The sequence below is a fragment of the Neolamprologus multifasciatus genome, chromosome 22, assembly GCF_963576455.1.
Source record: "Neolamprologus multifasciatus chromosome 22, fNeoMul1.2, whole genome shotgun sequence".
Taxonomy (NCBI): Eukaryota; Metazoa; Chordata; class Actinopteri; order Cichliformes; family Cichlidae; genus Neolamprologus; species Neolamprologus multifasciatus.
Window position 1 is genome coordinate 25,547,727 of NC_140459.1, and position 19,033 is coordinate 25,566,759.

The window sequence follows — 19,033 nt, forward strand, 5'->3', positions numbered from 1 at the left end:
GGCGCACGCTCACAACTCTCCTCTGACTCCGACAGCCTCCGCTTCAGCGGGGGCGCTGTTCGCTCTCTCCGCACCGCGCTCCTCGACGCGGAACTCGCAGCGTGTTTACCTTTCCACTGGCTCTCTTTGTCCCGGAGGCTCCCGGTGGGGAGAAGCCGCAGAATGTGCGCCGTGCAGCTGCTGCGGGTGTCGGTCCACGAGCGGATTATCGCCGCCGCCGAAGACTTCCTGCTGCGGCTGGAGAAGGGAGAAGAAGCAGCCGAGCTCCCAGCGCTGAGAGCGCTGCTGACCGAGCGGCTGACGGCGGCCGCGGAGGAGATCGTCGCTCTGTTGGAGGAGACCGTGGCGAAGTACCAGGACAGAGTGGAGCGCTCAGAGCGGGAGATCTGCCGCCAGAGGAGGCTGCTCGATGCCGTGCTCAAGCCCGAAGTCCGGCTGCACGCGGCAGGTCAGTGTCCGGAAACAGCCGAGCGCAGCCGAACCGAGCTTGCGTTGTCGGCTGATGTCCGCCCGCAAGAGTTGAGATTGCGTGCATCTCAGCAGATACAAAGTAAAATTATTGATGAGAAAAAGAAATAATCACTCTTTCTCTCGATCTTATTTTTTTCTAATGTTCTGCAAAATTTTGGTAAATTTAATTTAAATTAAATTAAATGAAATTAATCCAAACGTGTCTCTATGACTTGAGTATTTTGTTACACTTTAGTGTTGTGCTCTAATAATAACCAGCAAATGTGAGATTTTCCAGTTTTCAGAGAGTAAACACTGTAGTGCAGTAACAGGAAAGTCACTGTGAATCCGACTCTGACAAGATATGAAATATAAAACATTCACTTCTGTCTTATATTTGTTTTCCAGAACTGCCGTCTTTGATTGATGTTTCTGGTAAAGTCTAATCTGACCTTCCTGGTCTCGAGTGTAACCACTGGTTTTCACCTTGTTGTAAATCCTCTAGAGCCACCTAATGTGACTCCAACTCTACATCCAACCACATGAACGATAAAGATAAATTGTGAGACTTCTTATTGTTACTGGCCCAAGAACATACCTTACTTTGCCATGAAAATGCTTGTCCATTTATTTTTGAGCTTCTGACAATGGCTGTAATTCAGTTAGTCCACAGATAATGCACCAGGTCAGATAAAATCCTGAACTCAAGCAGAAGGTTTACACGTTTATTCACATCTTCACTAATTTAACATCCACTTTGGTCGTACACAGAGGTGAAACTGTGTCAGAGTGCCACAAATCACAGACCTGACTGTACATCACTCAAACTGCAACAGACAGCGTCTCTTGTCTTTCTGAGCTGTTATCAGCAATAAACTGATCGAGCATGGAAAGTTTTTCATTCATAACGTTTTCATTTCAGGAGAAAAAAAAGGAGGCAAGATAAAATGAGATAAGATCAGAGAGCCTTTATTATTCCCAGAGTTGGAAAATTAACATCACAGCAGGAGAGTAGACAGAACAGGGATAAATAGATGGACCAAATGTTAAACCCAGCAACATTTAATTATCTATAATTCTGGTCCAGTCGTGTGTACCGTCAACACTTATTTTGTCACACTCCAACTGTGACATCAGCAAAGCCCTATGTTTATACTGGCTCGATGCAATTTTTTTCTTCAACTTCTTTCAGAAGGTGGTGCCAGTTTAGCTCAGTTGGATGAGCAGGCGACCATATGCCGCATGGCTGAGTGTGGCTGGCCCGGGTTTGAGTCCGACCTGCGGCACTTTGCCGTATGTCTTTCCCTTCACTTTTATGTCAGTTTTCACTGTGCTATCTAATAAAGCCAAAAAAATATATTAAAAAATTATTTTCTTCAGAAGCAGTGCTGACTTTTGGTGCACACCTCTGTTCATGAGCATAAACTAGGCACTTCCACAGAGTGTCTGTGGTCCTGCTATCAGCTAGTTCGATGTTGTTCTCTGTGATGGACTACATCTGGTGATAGTTCCATTAGACCAGTCTGCAGCAGGCGACGACCTGGTTCATAAGCTGCTGCACTGAGCACTGACCAGAACAACACGAAGGAAAGACTCTGAGAAAGGCAGCTGATTATTAATCCAATTTCACATATGCCACAAATTACATATTTAGTTATTTGCCCCAGAAAGGTCGAAGTCCTCACTGGCTGTGCTCACATCTTTTCTCTTTCTTGTTTTATCTTCAACGTCATGCTGCTCTGTTGTATCGTAATTGCCCCCTGGGGATAAATAAAGTCTTTCTGATTCTGATTTCTCCTCACACCCAGCTGGTCATGGCAGATGTCCGCCCCTCCCTGAGCCCCTGATTTCCTCTTTAACAGTCTAGGATCTTTACCTTTTGTAAAATAAAGCACTTTGACTCAACTTTATGTGATTTGGCACCACACTGTAAAGTTAAATAATCACACAGATCAAAAATATTCTCATTCTGTTCCCTCTGCTCTCTTACTTTCTCCAAAACAGAGATACGTTTAAGTGTACAGGTTTAAGAAAGTGTGCTTCTGGCTCTTGGCATCCCAATTAGTCATGTGCCTATGATGGTGTCACAAATTGACTTCTTCTGCATAACAATCTGTAATCTGTAGTGGACATCATAACATATATGATGATATTTCTTCTAGGATTGAAAGAGAACTGAGATCACATTTTGTGTCTGTTTCAGAGTTTCCTTCAGATGTTCAGCAGCCGTTGGGGAGCAAAGATGAAGTTTCCCGTGAACACCAGGAGAAGAGCTCCAGCCTGGACCCAGGGGAAGACCCAGTGCCCCCACAGATTAAAGAGGAAGAGGAAGAAGCCTGGGCCAGTCAGACAGGAGAACAGCTTCAGGACCTGCAGGTAGCTGAAATTACCACATTCACATTCAGCCCTGTGCACGTGAAGAGTGAAGATGAGGAGAAGCCTGAGTCCTCACAACTTCATCACTGCTGGACTGAGGAGAGCAGAGGCTCTGAGGGAGGACCAGAAGCAGACAGGAACTCAGATCCAGATCCACTGTTACAGCCTGTTAGTGAAGACAACTCTCTGGACTCGACTGAAACTGATGACAGTGACTGTGACTGGACACAAACAAAGGAAGCCCAGTCAGGTAGAGATGTTAAAAACCCTGACATTGATGTTGGCAGTGTAGTCAAGGAGAGACCATTTCCTTGCTCATATTGTGGGAAAAGATTTAGCCTTAAGGGAAATTTGAACAGACACATAAGAGACCACACAGGAGAGAGACCATTTCCCTGCACAGACTGTGATAAGTCATTTAAAGACAGTGGCTCCTTAACGGCACACATGCGATGTCACACCGGGGAGCAACCATACAGCTGCTTGTTCTGTGGGAAAAATTTCAGTGGGAGGGGAAACATGACCAGACACATGAGGATCCACACAGGAGAGAAACCGTTCACCTGCTCAGTGTGCAATAAAAGTTTTCATGTTAAAGAACATCTCAACAGACACATGAAGTACCACACAGGGGAGAAACCTTTCAGCTGCTCTGTCTGTGGGAAAGGCTGTGCTCAGAAAACAGACCTAAAGAAGCACATGAGAGTTCACACAGGAGAGAAACCCTTCAGCTGTCCTTTCTGTGGAAAGTGCTGCGCAGAAAAAGGAGACCTAACCAAACACATGAGAGTCCACACAGGAGAGAAACCATTCAGCTGTAATATCTGTGGGAAAAGCTGTGCCCAAAAGGGGAGCCTGAAGATCCACATGAGGATTCACACAGGAGAAAAACCGTTCAGCTGCTCTGTTTGTGAGAAACGTTTCACTGTTACGGGACATCTAAAGAGACACATGAAGCTGCACACAGCAGAGAGTCATCCGCCTGGGTCTGCAGAGTCACATTCAGGCAAAAGTAGAAAATGATGAGTCAGCAAACACATTGTGATGCACAATGGCCTTCTCAGACTGATCAGCTGTTGCTGGAGATGTAACTGATAAAACATACAATCATTTACAATGAAGAGGATACAACGAGCGAGAATGTTTCTTTGTTCTACAACCAAATCAAAACAGGCTTATAAAAAGTGGCGAGTTTTGATAGGAGTGTAACAGTTTGTCTTTTTACCAGGAGCTGTGAATGCATCTCTTACAAAGCTTGATGTCCTATTTATTAAAAAGTGCATGGGGAAATATGTTTCACATGAATCTGAGAGGTGTGAAAAAAAAGTACATCCTCATATGCACTTTTTTCCAGATGCAGTGTTCCTTTTAATAAACCACCAGGAAGGGCATTTATGTGGATCACCCTGGTATTCACCGGCAAACTCTCACATTCAGCTTTAAATGTTCAAGAAAAAGGTCTGCATGCACAAGTGTTACTGCAGGACTTGTAGTGTGTGCAACAATCAGATTTATTATTGTTGGATCAAAGCGCCTTTGGTTGACTGTTGTTGTGAACTTGCGATTATTTAATTAAAATTAAACTCAACAAATCTGCTGCTGTCCAAATGAATGTTGCGATATTGTTTGAAATTGAGGCTTTGATCAATCTGGTTTAATTTTTCTTTTTCTTTTTTTAATATAACGTGAACATGGCCCTTTATGGTCAGAACAAGGATGTGCTAAATTGTAGGCATCCAGATGTGGAGAAGAAAAGTCAGTTTTGTAGAAAGGTCACATCACAATCACATCAAGATTTTAGAAATGGGAGTGGGAAGTGCCATAAATCCTGTTTATAAATGAGAACCTATTTGTGTGGTTTGTATTGGAGAGGCACAACATCTGACTCAAATGAAAGGGCACTGAAGTCCAAAGAGAAAATTTGTGGTTTTAACGTTTAGTCGCAAAATTATCAGTTGAGTTTGTACTGAAGAACGTCCTGCAAACCACTTAATGAAGAGTTTGGTAGGAATCATCAGTAGAGTCATGACTCAAGTTCTACTTGATGATATAAATGACATATCATGTACTTTAAAAAAGTCTTCACTCTGCTGTCCTGCTACAGAAACCGCTTTAGTGAAGGTTATACATTATCTTCTCATGTCCTCTGACAGTGGACTCATCTCTGTGCTTGTCCTGGTAGACCTCAGTGCAGCGTTTGATACTGTTGACTATAATATTCTATTATTATTAGAATATTATAGTCAGAGCATGCTGTAGGTAGGTACGGCGCTGCAGCGGTTTGAATCATATCTATCTAATAGACTGTAAATAGGAGTTCTGTTTACACACTAAGGTTAATTATGGAGTTCCTCATTAATTATGATACTGCCCCTGCGATAGCACATATTTTCACTGCTATGCAGATGATACCCAACTTTTGTTTATCCATTACAATCGGAAAAATTAAATATATGTGTTTCAACCTCTGTGGACCCACAACAACAAAACACAACAGCAGTCGCCTCAAGGTGCTTTATATTATAAGATGAAGGCCTAACGATAATCGTATTTACTGTCTCTGAGACTCAGACTGACTTTCTGTCAGATTTATGGAAACATGAGTTTGGGTTTGAAAAGGATTCTGGAAGAATCAGGTCTCCAGCTCATTTTTATATCCACAGCTGTATAAATCAATGTTTAGAGCTGATTTCACTGAGAAACAAATGGATTCAGCTTTATTATCCCATCAGTGATCTCTCACAGAATAACTACCTGTTTATTTTCAATGAACCTGTGAGGAGCTGCACACTTTGTAAAAATGATAAAACACCCGTGTGTCTCTAAGAAACACTAACCTGGTTTTCTTAAATTACTTTGCCAGAAAAAGATTTGCAGCAGTTTTCATTAGTTTTTTTTACAGTTCAATTCATATATATATATTAATTTAATATGATGTACCACCAGAGTAAATGTAAAAAATATTTTATGTGAAAACCTTTAACAGAAAATTAAAAATAGTTAAATGATAATTCCTGCTGAGTTTTCCTTTACTGTATCACTGACTGAGCTGTGGACTTTTTTCCATGGAATTTGTTCTGTCTGGTGTCACTGAGCTGAGAATCAAATCAGTGGGAGATTTCTGGTCAGAGCTCAGTCAAAGGTCAGTGGAGGACCACAAGAGCCACATACATTAAAATAAAGAATTCTGTGCTTAAATAATGTAGAATAAATTCTGCATTTTTAAAAAATATCATTTTATTTATTCATTTATATTTATTTATTCATTGATTTATTTATAACATTACTAAAGTAATTTATTATTGAATAATTTAATTTTAAATAAAAACACTATTTTACTCTATAGTACTTTATTATTAAGAGCAAATGTATTAGTTACACAAAGTTGTTTATAATCTAATTATATATCGAGGTCAATCTTGCATCATTTCAATTGGAGTGATTTATTACACCTGATCTGGTTTGTCTAGCCAGTATTGACTGAACACTTGGAGACAAGCAGGAAATACAGCTTCAGCATTGCAATGCATCATAATTTGCAATGATGTCATAATGAGAGTTTCTTAGTGTGAAAGTACACAGTAAATACATTTAGACAGATACACACAGGCTCACTTTTATGAGGGTAGCAGAATAAAATATATGCTCTCTTCACCACTGTATATGCACTGCTCCTCTTTATAGCTTCATTGTTTTGATCAGTCTTGACTTTATGATTTATCAAGCCTCCTCATGTTCATTTTAACACCCCCTTATTATCATCTCACACTGTATCTTATGCTGTATCAGACACACTTAGCTTACAAACAACGGATTTTTCAAGCTTCTCAAATCATGTATTCTCAAAGTGCCATTCCAATTCACAGAAAACGAAAAAAGCATAATATTCCAAACCATTTAAAGATTAAAAAAAAAAAAAAGAGGAAGAAAAGGAGGAGTGTCTTAAATGTCCGCCATGTCAAGTCCTTTAAAAGATTCTGTGGTCAGATCTCTGCTCTGTGTGCTCACAGACATCTGCGGACCTGCTCTCAGTGTGTCGCTCCTGTCCTCAACATCTCTGCACCCTGCACTCAGCTCTTTCTGTACACCGTTATAAATGTGCCACAAAACCAATCAATCACAGACTTTGATGCAAAAATTCTAATTGACTTTTGGTCTCCAAATCAGCTCGCTAGCTTCTGTATTCCAGAAACACTGTCAAAAGTGTAGCTAAATTCAGTGGAGTGGTTTAAACTAGATTAAAACCAACAATGGTTTTAATATATATTTTAAAATAACTAAAATAAAATAACATACTAACCGAAAATGGGTTTAGCTACACTTTGGAGAGTGTTTCCAGTATATGCTTGAATTCATGGAGGGTTAAACTGCAGCTCCTGGTACCGGGGGAAGCTAGAGGCTATTAAACAAGCTTTTCTCCACTTGTTAAAGCAATTTTAATCAAAATTATGACATCACCTTGTCAATTCTGTAAATCCTTGCATTGAAGTTTTCATGAAAGTGTACAAAACCACAAGCACTTTAACAAATATGGAATGCTTAACAAAGCTATGCTTCATTCCTTCATTTTGAAGTTCCAGGTTGTTTGAAAGAGTTTTTTCCCCTTTCAAAATCATGGATGTTAAATGTAATAAAAAATAAATAAATCGTCAATTCAAAGTGCGTTATCCTGTATTCAGGCACTGTTTGAGGTAAGTGCAGTCTTTCCATAACTCCAGATAGCAACAAAGATTTCTGGCACAACTTCACCTTCTTTCTTAAATTGATTTAAGACTAATGGAATATGAAAATAAAACAAAAGACCTCAAAAGAGCCAAATTCCTAAGAGATGAGAGAGACTGCAAAAAGGGATTCACATACCGTGGTTCAAAGATACTCAATTCAACTATGAATGCTGCCACGATCACTGAACCACACCAAACGCAACAGAAAGTTTGTTTTAAGAAAACACATCCAAGGCTTCTTTTAACTACCACAAATAAGAAAAAGTCACAGCACAAAGTACCCAACCACTCCATATATCCTTTCTTGGACCAAACGGAGTTTCCCCCACCTGGAACCACTGTCCAGAAGAGGCCCAAATCCAAACGCACACGGTGGGGAAAAATGAAAAGACTCACAGAACTGTCCATGGACCCGATCCCGATTCCTGGGAAGAAGTTAGCTGTTGTTAACTTGAGTAACACTGCTTTGACCCCTGCTCAGCTGTCAGTGCTTGAACTTGGTCTTTCTTTTGTACCAACTCCTTCTGTAGGTCAATTTGAACTCTTTTGAAATTTACATAATGTTTTTAGAGGTGTTAGATGCAATTTTTTTTATGAACAATGAACCTTCCCACAATAATGTACACAAAAGTACCTTTTACATTAAAAACAGCTTTTGTCCTAAGAACATAAACCACTTGATAGATACACACTGTAGACTCATAGAACTTGAAAAATATATTAAACAGAAAACCTTTACTTCACACAACCTAACAGATGACTAACAACAAGCACTGACAGAACTTGAACAGAATAAATCCATTGTCATCATTGTCATCAAACCTGCCGACAAAGGAGGTGCCATAGTCATAATGGACAAAATTCAATATGAAAATTAAAATTTAAGACGTTTAACAAAGGCACTACGGTGGTACAATGGTTAGCACTGTTGCTGCACAGCAAGAAGGTCCTGAGTTCAATTCCACCATCAGGCCGGGGTCTTTCTGTGTGGAGTTTGCATGTTGTCCCCAGGCTCTCCGGCTTCCTCCCACAGTCCAAAGACATGCAGTTAGTGGGGATAGGTTAATTGATCAATCCAAATTGCCCATAGGTGTGAATGTGTGTGCGAATGGTTGTCTGTCTTTGTGTGTTAGCCCTGCAACAGACTGGCGACCTGTCCAGGGTGTACCCCGCCTCTCGCCCTATGACAGCTAGGCTCCTGCGACCCTGAAAAGGATAAGCGAGTGGATGGATGGACAATTAACAAATCAAACTTTCTATAAAAAAAACTTAAATCTCACCCTACAAAAGAATACTTTAAAGAACTATAACTGTTACTTGAAGAGAGGAGATTTCTCTGAAGGAGAAAACATTTTTACTTAATGAACATCTCTTAAGGGCTTTCTTATACATATTACCCCATATTCATAAAAACCTAGAGGAACCACCTGGCAGACCCGTTGTTTCTGGAATTGGTAGTCTAACAGAGAATATCAATATCAAGCTTTGTAGACTTCCACATTAAGAACTTTTTACCACCCTTAAATTATTACATAAAATATAGCTCCCACTTTTTGCTTTTCCTCAAAGATCTCAAACCAGTTGATACAGATATAATATTGTGTACCCTGGATATTAAATCCCTGTATACCAATATTAATCAGGAAAAAAGCCTAGAGACCCTGGAACATTTCCTTGATACCAGGTCTACGAAATCACCATCTAGCTCTCTTCTAACTAAACTGGCTGCTTTTGTCCTACAGAGGAATTATTTATTTTTCAACAACACACCATACCTTCAGATCTCTGGCACTGCAATAGGAACCCAAATGACCCCCATTTTTACTTGCCTTTTTGTTGGTCGCCTGAAAGAACAAATTCTATTTAATCACTAAAATAACCCTTATTTACCATTTATTATGTCTTGGAAACGGTATATAGATGATGTGTTTTTACTCTGGAAAGGACAAGTCTCTATATTACTAGTTTGTAGAATTCCTAAATGGACATTTTGCATGCTTACGTTTCACCCTCAATTACAGCACTGAAGAAATGAACTTTCTGGACAGAAAAGTAACAGAAAAAGACAAATCTCTTTCCACCTCCTTGTATTCTAAACCCACTGATTGGAATACATTACTTCATGCTGCAAGTTTCCATCCGAGCTACCTCAAAAAAAGCCTACCTGTAAGCCAATTGAATAGAGTCAAACATATCTGTGAAACTTCTGAGAAATACAATGAGAGCAAAGAAGAGATGGTGAACAAATTTAAAGAAAGAGATTACAAAGAGGACTGGTTAAAATCTGCAGAACAGAAGGTGAATTCAGTAACAGGGATTTCTATTTAGAAACTAAGAAATCTCCAAAACTTAAACCTAACCTTGTCTTTTGTACAACCTTCACACCAAAAACCAGGAACATTTAAGAAATAATTTTAAAACATTGATATATCCTTCAAAATTACTCAAACTTATTGGGAACCTTTAAAGAACCACCATTGATAACCTATAGGAGAGGAAAAAATATTAGAGATATTAGAGATAGGCTAATACCCCAGACAAAGTCAGATTGGTGGGATTTGGGGCGTTAAAACTCTTGCCATGTTCCAAGCATACCTGGTCTCTCCTTTATTAGTTTGTCCAATAACATTTTAGCCTCTGAAAATGAGGAACTATATATAATAAATGGTGTAATTTCTAGACAGTTATATATTTTTTGTGGTATTTTTGTCCCTTGAATTAGAGATGAAATCTGCACGTCAATCACATCTTGATTATTTTATTTAAAATTTATTTAAAATTTACTGTGATGACGTTCATTGGCAAAATAACAAAATTTTTTATATTGTTCATATACTTCTGGATCCAACTGTAATACCCAAATATTGCTCTGCCATCAGACTTTTCTTTTTTTTTTTTGCTGTTGTGTATTGATTATTGTCCTTCTGCATAACTCAAGAGCGTCAGTCGACAAACCATCTTCAGTTACTGAGATGGTTTACTGTTAAAGACTGAGAAACCACCAAGCCAGATTTAGGGCACATCGATTATAAAACTATATTCTTGGTCAATGGTACACCACTGAATGCCCCTTTTAAGTACATAACTGCACACAGGAAGCTCAGATTATTTCGTTTGTTCCTCTGAAAACTGGAACACATGAAATCTCATAGCCATGTGTTTGTTGATGCAATGCCACACAATAAACAGCAGGGGGCAACAGAATACTGGCCCTGATTTTAGCCTCCTGCTTCATGGAAGGTGGAGGCAGTGCCCACTCATTGGTGATTAAGGTTCTAGTGATGAGTCACAAGGAGAGGGTGGGAGATAGGATGAGACACAGAGATAAAGAGAAATTGGAGAGCAGAGTTAGGAAGGTGGGCTGGGGAGGCCTGCTTACATTACTTCCAGGTGTCCCCTCACATTGCCAGGAGGCTGACATATTTCTGTCATCTGACCATGAATCTGCCTACTCTGTGCTCTTCTGCCAGGGTCCCGCTTGTCCATTTATCTGCAGCACATGTTCATTCAGAACAGGCACAGTCTCAAATCTTAATCTCCATTCAGGTCAAAGGTCAAATCAACAAACATCCTGCAATGAATATTATGTGGCAATTTAATAGTCTTTGCCTCAATCAAAACACAAATTTTCCGGCTTTATTTTTCTATATTTGGGGTAACAGAATTAGACCTTTAGGCACCTGCTTGGTATTATTCAAATTCATCCAGGACTTGTTTTGCAATTATTTTACATGAAGTTTCATTTTTTCAACCTATTTAACATATTTCACAGCATGCTTCCCCTTTGAGTTTCGTGTCACATTTCCGGTTCTATTCTCCTTTTAGCCCTACAACAAACATCTGTGGATGTTGTTTTTCTTCTTGTTATCTCACACGTTTTATTTGTGCGGTTGACTTAGCTCAAGCATAACCACACGCAGTACCAACAGCAGCTGTGAGTTAGTGTCTATGAGCCAGCTAAGCTGCATGGGGGTGGCTGACTAAGTCTTCTTACCATGCAGAAACTTTGCCTCCCTCCTCCCAGCCCACCCACATATGAAGTGTCACGTTGTGTTTTGTTCTCGTGGCTCAGGTGTCATCACAGAGGAGCAATCGTAAATGCACGTATACAGTCTGTGGACACAGTGAATGGAGCTTTTTAAATTGAAACATAGAAGACAAAGGTAAATTACTACTTTCTGTTTTGTCTTTGTAAACGCTGCAGTTGTAAAAGATGTGCCTAGAGCTGTTTATCCTCATTTTATGAGATGAGAAACAGTTTCTTTGTGCCAGCAGTGACAGTTTATGTGTATGTACACAAGTATGAGTTATGCCACGTGCATAAAACAGCAATATATATTCCTCTTGTCTTTAGTTTATACCCTTTCAAATCATATCTGGTTTTGTCATCTTTGGCCAGTCTTTAAAAAGAAAGCATAAACAGCAGCTTTTTCTTGAAACCTGCAAATTTGTCTCCTTGCACCAATGGTGTGAATTTACATGCCTGAATGAACATGTGCATCATGCCCCTGAGGACTATCTGAGCAACCCCCATCTTCCATAAGTTGAAGCTTCTGACTCACAGTGAGAGCCCTCAGCAGAAGCTGTATTTCAATTCCCTGCTAGTTTTTTTTTCCTTTTTTCATCCCACTGTATCAACTTACAAATGTTACAGCTTTGAGATAATAGAGTCATCTTCTTATGGCAACAGTGAGTCAGGGAAGTAAACCTGTCATATATTTAAAGGATGATGTGTTCAAAAAGGCAGACTATGACCTCAAGCTAGTGAGCACTGGAAGGTAAACAACTACCAGTGTGCACAAACATCCAGGATATCTCCAGAAAAGCATTTATTAGGCTCCTTAAAAGAACTCTGTCCCAGAGCTTCAATGGTTTTCAACTTTAACTTTACTATTTATTATTTTATTATTGTAAGTGGTTATATATAAAATAACACATTTTCAACAATTAGTTTCTGAGGCTGGTAAATACACTTCTCTTTTGCAGTAATGATCTTTCTTTGCAAGGAGGGTCCCAATGAGAGCTCGTTTTGTCTTAATAATTGCTTTTTGTGTGCTTGAATAAGCTTTCAGAGTCCTTGGAAAGACAGAAGGAGCTTTCCAAACCAAGTCACTTCTTTGGATTTCTTAACTTATCCAGCTTAGGGTTGCAGGAGAGCCAGAGTCTACTCCAGCTGTCACAAGCCAATCCAAGGGTAGACTGGGCAGACTGTTACCTTAGGTCACAGGGCTAACACACAGGGAAATAGACAACCACTCTTACATCCTCACCTACAGCAGATTTAGAAAGAGCAGTATGAACCGTGGAAGGACTCTGGGGAACCAAGAGAAAACCCATGCAAGCACAGGGAAAAGATGCAAACTCCACTCAGAAATGCCTCAGATGAGGTTTTAACGAAGAACCTTGTTTGTTTGCTGAACACTGCATCAACATGTTACCCAAGGCCTCTGCAAGTCTATATTATAGTGATATTACTGACATGTTTTAACAATCTGGTGTTCAGCAGCTTGTACTTTCTTTAGAACATAGTACAAATAAATTGTGAAAGACTTTTACACAAGCTTATTATCAGGCAGGGGACATGACATAGGCAATCCTAAGCCCCCTAAGGCCTCTAAAATATTGCAACTGTCTAGACACAAAATTTTTCCCACCATGCCAAACAGCACTTTACTCAAACAACATTAAAAAAATGACATCTATCTTTGCAAAACTTTCAACGTTCTTTAAATTTTCCAGTTTGACTGATCTGGACTGATCTAATATTCTAAAGTGAAGATAGACCATAATTTGACTTTAGTGCAGAGTGGCTGTCGTCATAATATGGACTAAAAAAGTAGATGAAAACACCTTATGTCTGTATGCCAGCATTACTTCAGCACAATAAAACTAACGGATGTAACACAACGCAAGATCAATGGAATAGTGCGGCATCTTGAGACTAAAGCCAGAGTTGTCGAAGTCACAAAACAGTATATCTTTGTGTAACTAAGCATGGACACTAATATATTTCCTAATAGTAACATGCACCTATTCAGGCAAAATGTATCCCTTTCTGCATTCTGCAGAACTCTAAACACATTTTCACATTTTCACTCACTAAAACATCCTGTTTACATTCAGGGTACATAGCAGTAACCATGGTTGCCAGTAATCAGACACAACTGCAATATGGATATAACAGTACAACTCTAAATTCTTAAGTTGTTGCTATTGATTCCAACAATCAAGTAATAATCTCAGAGGCACAGGAAAAAAAGCCATCATATAAGAGGTTCCGAACAATGAGAGAAGGAGAATAAGAAAGAACAGATTCAAGCTTAGTCTGTTTTTAGCTTTTAGTGCATGAAACTGATCAGGAATAACATTATGAAAGGTTAACTGAATAACACTGATTATCTCTTCATCATGGCACCTGTTAGTGGTTTCAATACATTAGGGAACAAGTGAACATTTTGTCATCTCAGTTGACGTGTTAGAAGCAGGAAAAATGGGCAAACATAAGGATTTGAGGGAATTTGACAAGGGCTAAATTGTGACGGCTAGACGGCTGGGTCAGAGCAGCTCTAAAACTACAGATCTTGTGGGGTAAACTTCAGTGGTCAGTATCTATCAAAAGTGGTACAAGCAAGGCAACATCACTAAACTAGCAGCAGGGTTATGAGCGGCAAAGCTAACTGATGCATGTAGGGAGTGAAGGCTGGCCCATGTGATCCCATCCGATAGGTGAGCTCAAAATTGCCCAAAATGTTGTGCTGGTGTCAGAATATACAGTGCATCATAATTTGTTGTCTGTATGGGACTGCATAGACACAGACCAGTCAGGGTGCCAAACTGAGCCCTATCCATTGCCAAAAGAACCCACAATGTGCACATGTGGATGGTTGGGTGCATGTTCGTTGTTTACCTGGGGAACACCTAGATACACCATGGGAAGAAAGCAAGTCAGTGGAGGCAGTGTTATTGTTCTTTCTGTAGGGAAACTTTGGGCCCTGCCATCCATGTGGATGTTACTTTGACACATAGCACCTAACGTAAGCATTGTTGCACAACCACGTCCATCCTTTCATGGAAAAGGTATTCCATGATGGCTGTGGCCTCTTTCAGCCGGATAATACACCCTACCACAAATCAAAAACGGTTCAGGAATGGTTTAAGGAGCACAACCATGGGCTTGACATGTTTGACTAGGCCTCCCAACTCCTCAGATCTCAGTTCAAGCGAGCCTTACTTTGATCCATGGAGTCTTCACCTCTCAACTTAAAGGATCTGTTGTTACGGCCCTAGCAGGGCCTCTTCCTGAAGTTGCTTGTGTGGGCATGCCCTACCATCTGTCTTGCCTTAGGTGCCACCTTTTTCTTTTGTACAGCTGACTCCGATCAGCAATTAAAAGTATTTAAGGACAGAGAAAGGTGACCTCTGGTGCCAGAGTGCCATGCAGCTAGTGAGCTGTGTGAGTGTTTGGTGGTTGCAGCTAGTGAGCCATATTTTGTGATTGTTTGCTCCTGCTTGGTGGAGAGGAGTGTGCTTGGTTACTAACCCTTTTCTGACTTACTTTTCAGTTTACTGACCGACGCTTGAGTTTTGTTTTGTTTCTTTAAATGGTGATCACGGCTTGTCCGTCTCTTTCAGTTGACCTTTAATAACTCTTTAATTTAACCATTTTGCTTCTCTGTCTCCTTTTTCCGACCCGGACACTTTTTTGTTACTTTCCCTCATCGCCTGGACATCTGTTACTAACCTCTTGGTACCAGATTTTACAACACACCTTCAGGGGTCTAGTGGAGTCCATGCCTTAATGGGCTGTTTTGGTAGTAAAGGGGGACCAACACAATATTAAGCAAGTGCTCATAACATTATGCCTGAGCGGTGTACATTTTAATTACTTTTGCAGTACTGCATGGCCAGTGTGTGCAAATAGATTTTACACACACACACACACACACACACACACACACACACACACACATATATATATATATATATATATATATATATATATATATTCCATTTTTTAATGTTTCATGTGTATGATAAGAAAACGCGACCAGAATCAAACTCTTAAAAAGGGAACAAAATCCACCAATGAATATTTGACACCCATGAAGATGCTGTCCCCTAATGAAAAGTCGTTAATGTTTATTTCATCCTATGTTTTATGTTCTGTGTTTTGTTTCAAACTGTAGAAAATCTAAACAGAGAGAAAAAAAATCTCTGAATGAGTTGACATAATACTAAAATGTGGAATAGAGTCTACAGTGCTCCGCTGATAATCTAAGACCTTGATTGTCTAATTTAACTGGTAAACAAATGATATTTATCATGGTTCTGAAAAGGAAGCAAAATTAATCTAAGAACATAATACATGCTTCAGATATGGGAGATGTTTGAGCAATCACTGGCAGAGAATGTCATGCTTGTTAGTGGAGCTCAGAAGGAGGATAGCTGTGACTGCTGTGGTCCAATCAAATCAAAATGACAGAGTGACCTTGGAAAGGCACAGGGAGGTTGTATTTTTAGCCAGTCATTCTTACAACCCCCCTGCTGCCTCTCAGCTGAGGGAGTAGAGAGGGGACTGCATCACATCACTCGTCTTTTTGACTAGTCGTTTTTCATGCTCTGTCAATAAAAGGCTGTTGTTTACACACTGGGTGTCAGGAAGAGAGCTCGACTTGTATATTGAAATTAAGTCCCCAAGGTACTGTCTGTTACACACCACCAGGTGAAGAAGAAATAGTTCTGTTGCTTGCTAAACAGGTAATGCTAGTTGTCTTTAAAACAACAGCAACAGGCAATCATGAACATAGATCTCTCATTCAAGTGAAATTGTTGAAATTAGTCCAATTTTATTTAGTTAGTTCACCAACCAATCATTCACTCATCAACACTTAACTCTTATCCAGAGCTCATTCACATGCTAAAAAGGTTAGTCCAGACATCTTTGCCCAGTAACTTTTTCCAGCTCCTCCAGAGGAGTCCCGATAAGCTTTTATCTGATTCCCAAACAATCTCAGCTAGCTATTTTCCATGCTGTAGGAATGTATCTACACTCTTGAATCAACACCTAATTGGTTTGATTATTATATATACATATCTTTCCATAATGGTGGCATGGAGTGCATTGAAGAAAATAAATAAAACTAATGCTGATAACAAAGATGTGTTCATGCTGTGACCTACTTTATATAAAAGAATTTGCTCAGTTAAATTTCAACTTTGAGTTTCTCTAAAATTTTTTTTTTTTTTTTTTTTTTGGGGGGGGGGGGTGTTTATTTATTTATTAAAATAGACTTTGATATTACACACTCATCTGAATAGTGTCATATATGGCCTCAAGGAAGTAGGGTAGGGTAATTTCCCCAAAGACGCTGTAACTGATGCTACCCTGGGAGACACAGCTCAATATGCTAAGAGCTTGTTATGTGGGTACATTTGATATGTAGGCAAGTTTGGTATCATTCTGCAATCTCCCTGCTAACCGCAGCTCTAATCAAGAACAGCATATCTTTTTCGGGGTAAACATTTTTGGACAAACAAACTATTTTATGTTTATTTGTCAGTTTTTTTCTAAATAAGTTGCTACCCTCTTTTCTTTATAGAAACTCCTTCTACCCGATATAGTACTGTCCCCAGATAGATGTGTCACAATGTCACAATTTAGCTCAGCAGAAACTTTGCTTGCTGTGGTCTCACACTTTGGTAATGTTTGATTGATTTCATCACTTCACTTTTTATTTACATAATGCCAACTCACAGTTAACAAAGACAATTTCAATGCACTTTTTATAGGAAGGTGAACCCGTGCAACATTAGAGAGAAAACACAAACAATAAGATTCTTCAATATAAGCAGCAGAGACGGACAACTGCAACTGGCTGGTCATGAAGAGGAAGAGAAGATAGAAAAGAGGAGCAGAGAGAGACAAGGACACAACACCAACTAAGAGAATACATTTAATAAATGAGTTTAATGACTTGAAAGAGAGAAGAAGAAATGTGAGCGTAACATGGTCAGTACCCCAGCAGTCTGAGCCTAGATGAACATAATTAAGGGATGTGCAGGGTCACCTTTTCATTTACGACAGCTAGCCAAGGTAAAGCTATATCTTGCAGTTAGTGTCTTTGAACGTGTTATTTATCTGTTCATTACTTGCAGACTGGACAAGTGCAATTCTCTGTACTTTGATTTGGACCAGACCTCTCTTCATCGTCTCCAGTTCGTCCAAAATGCAGCTGCTCGCCTGCTAACTGCACTAAATGGAAGGAGCATATTACCAGTTTTTGGCCTCTCTACACTGGCTCCCTGTTCTGTACAGGATCCAATTTAAAATCTTGCCTTTTTTTTTTTTAAATCACTTAACGGCCGAGGCCCTTCTTACCTGTCCAGATCCAGGTCAAAACTAACCTTGACTATTCCACAGACTAAACTTAAATCTCATGGTGACAGAGCCTTCTCTGTGGCAGGTCCCAGACTCTGGAAAATCCTTCCTCTTAATATTTGATCTGCACAAACGCTTAAACATTTTAAATTGTTACTAAAGACACATTTTTATGGTCTGGCTTTTAACACAAATTGATCTAAACATTTTGGTTTTAACAGCCTTAGTTGTTGTTTTTGCTGTTTTTATTGACTTATTTTATTTATTTATTTGTTTGTTTTTTAATATTTTACTTCATCATTGTACATTTTATTTATTTTAGTGGCATTTTACATTGTTAAGCACTTTGTGCAACATGAACTGTTTGGAAATGTGCTATATAAATAAGCCTGACCTGCTGTAAGCCTAAATATAAGCTTGATCAAAAACAAAAGTGTTAAATCTAATCTTAAAACAAGAAATGTTTTTTGTCTTCTGAACCCAAACTGGTTCCACAGGAATAAAGCATTACAGTTAAGGACTCTACCTCCAATCTTTTTTTAGAAAGGCAGTCAAGGAATGCCCTCATGCTAGCCCCCACTGAATCAGTGCCCATTGCTGATAGAGGCAGTGTATCAAATATGTGGTACAACTGGTCTGTGGGGCACTCTCGCTTGTGCTGTTGTTGTTCCATCAAACAGCTTGGGGAGGAGCAAAGTTTATAACATACAAAGAGCTGAAATGAAACATCTAAAAACATCTGTCCACTGCAGCCACTGTCAGTACTTTTCATATAGTATATCTATCTCTAACCAGATTCTTGCTCTGGATGGCATTACCTTGGCCTCCAGTAACACTGTGAGGAACCTTGGAGTCATTTTTGACCAGGATATGTCCTTCAACACACATATGAAACAAATATGTAAGACTGCGTTCTTCCATTTGCGCAACATCTCTAAAATTAGAAATATCCTGTCTCAGAGTGACGCTGAAAAACTAGTTCATGCATTTATTACTTCCAGGCTGGACTACTGCAATTAATTATTATCAGGATGTCCAAAAAACTCACTGAAAAGCCTTCAGCTAATCCAAAATGCTGCAGCAAGAGTACTGACAGGGACTAGAA

General features: G+C 39.5%; 1 pseudogene across 1 annotated transcript; it reads left to right on the forward strand.

Moving 5' to 3' along the window:
* Positions 1 to 162: 162 nt before the first annotated feature.
* On the forward strand, positions 163 to 17,894 carry LOC146493606 (uncharacterized; annotated as a pseudogene). The gene is made up of 3 exons (XR_014871828.1): positions 163 to 448; positions 2,654 to 11,713; positions 17,340 to 17,894. The product of XR_014871828.1 is annotated as an uncharacterized LOC146493606 (transcript).
* The last annotated feature ends 1,139 nt before the right edge of the window (positions 17,895 to 19,033 follow it).